The sequence below is a fragment of the Vombatus ursinus genome, unplaced genomic scaffold, assembly GCF_900497805.2.
Source record: "Vombatus ursinus unplaced genomic scaffold, bare-nosed wombat genome assembly UNPS02014779.1, whole genome shotgun sequence".
Classification (NCBI taxonomy): Eukaryota; Metazoa; Chordata; class Mammalia; order Diprotodontia; family Vombatidae; genus Vombatus; species Vombatus ursinus.
Window position 1 is genome coordinate 28,708,203 of NW_020954557.1, and position 2,348 is coordinate 28,710,550.

The following is a 2,348-nucleotide window of genomic DNA, read 5'->3' on the forward strand; positions in this document are numbered from 1 at the left end:
TTTTACAGATCCTCCTCCCACACTTCCACAGTTCCCTAAGCATAGTGTCATAGCCTTCTTATCAATTCCACTATTCCTCTGTAGCTGCTTCACTCTGTCTTTGTTGATCCCTCTCCTATTATGATCTTTCATCAATACTACCATTTACTACTTTTCCACTGAACTGCTATTGATATCAGTTTACAGGCCAGTCAAAATATTTTTAGCTCTTTTCCATAGAAGGCTTCCCTAAACAAAATCACTCAGATACTGCTAAGCCAGCCAGCCTGCCTTCCTTCCTTCCTTCTTCCTTTTCTCTGTCTCTCTGTCTATGTGTGTGTGTGTGTGTCTCTCTCTCTCTCCTGCTCCTTCTCCCCCTCCCTTCTTTGTTCCCTCCCTCCATGTCACACCTCACAAAAAAGTCCCCAGCCCTCCCTTTTAGTTGAGTCAGGATGATCAAATTTCTTTTGCCATTTACTCTATCTTGGATTACTAACTGTACATCAATCCATACGGTCCATGATTTCTGCTGAGTTTTTCTGGGGCTAATGATAAACACATGCATCACTTTTCATTGAATCTTTCAACTCCTACTGTGCTCCAGGAGCTAATAATTAGGTCTATGAGGACCTTGGAGTTTTAATAAGCCACCAGAAGGTATCCAGTAACTCTAAAAGGGACAAGTAAAGATGGTGATCTTTGTCTTGCATTCCCGAGGACAAATCAGGAGCCCCTGTTCCCATTATATATAAGGTATTTGGTTTCCATTTGTTTTCTGTGCTAAACAGCTCCCAGGATCTGGTAATTCCTTTGGCTATCATATATACTAGTTTATGCATTGCTAGATATTTATAAACACAGTGTTATGAAAGAAACTTATCTCTGTTGTTGACTCTTTATAGAAATTGTATATTACTTTAACTTGTTTGATTTATACATTGATACAGAAGAAACTTTAAGTAGTCATTTTGTTCTACCAAATCATGTTTTTTTTTTCAATAACTCACCATTTTCTTTGTTTGTCCAAAATAGTGAATAGAATAATCATATCCTGACTGGGGAAAAAATGGTGGATTAGGGTTTAAACAAGTCTTTCTGTCCTGAAGCATCTATTTTGAAGGCTTGGGATTAGCAGCTTTAGTCCCAGCTTTGGGACTGGATTTTTGGATTTGGACTCAGCAGGCTTGGGGTCAGTAGGGTTAGCAGCCTTGGAATCACTGGGTTTTGTGGCCTTAGAATCAGACTTGGTTGCCTTGGGATCAGACTTTGCAGCCTTAGAATTAGACTTGGTGACCTTGGAGTCAGATTTGCTGGCCTTGGGGCCAGATTTGGTAGCCCTGGATTAGACTTACTGACCTTGAAGGCAGACTTGGCAGCCTTGGGGTCAGTCGTTCTGGCAACGTTAGAGTCAGGCTCTGTGATCCTGAGGCCTGGACGTTTGGTGCTGACTCTAGGGCCTGGATGCTTGGAGGCCATCTTGTGGCCAGCAAGCTGGGCACTGGCCTTGAGGATTTTGCACCTGAGGAGCTTGGTCTTGGAAGCGTTGGTGCTCAGGGCCTTGATGGCCTCTGCTCAGGCCTTGATGGCTTTGGCGTTGTTGGCCTGCATCTTCAGGCCCTTCTTGTTGTGTTTCTTTGCAAAGCACGTGTTTCTCAGAAACTTGGGGTCATCTCCTTTCAGAGACTCATATCTCTGTGACCTAGGTTTCCTGATGTCATTTCTGTGCCATTTTCGTGATTGGTTATAGATGGTACGGTTCTTAGACTTAGCCATCTTTACACCGCAGCCTGCGCTAACAGTCAGTCCACTGACCAGAAGAGGCCAAAGTGAGAAAGCCAAATCATGGTTTTTAGAGTCAACAAAAAAAAAAATGAGCACAGTAGGATGTTGTATTTATTCACCAAACCTCTAAGTAAAGATATGGTTATAAAGATGTGGTCTTCTATGGAATTTGGATTATAAAAGCATTCCTGCTCCATTCTTAAACCTTCATCAAAAGTGTCCATTGTACATGTGCATATTAGTTTTATAAAAACTGAGAAGTGTGAAAGTAGGCATATAAGTTAGTAGAAGTTGCTGTTTCTTGATTGTCATTTTTCAGGAGTAAACATATCCATTATTTTCTTCAAGAAATTGACATCCTCCCATCTTTCAAATACCTTTCAAATACATCTCTTCAATATTCTAAAAATTGCATAGTTTATAGTACGGATTTTCTCCTTTTCTTTATCATCATTAAACACATTTTAAATTTTTACACAAACTACATTGGAAACAATGAACTCTAATAAATGTAATTAGAATAATGATTTGCATAATTTTGCATGTGTTTGATCCTCACAACAATGTTGTGAAGTAGATTCTATTGG

General features: G+C 40.2%; 1 pseudogene; it reads right to left on the minus strand.

The window, feature by feature from the left end:
- Positions 1–1,088: 1,088 nt before the first annotated feature.
- LOC114045656 lies at positions 1,089–1,752 on the minus strand (annotated as a pseudogene).
- Positions 1,753–2,348: the final 596 nt, after the last annotated feature.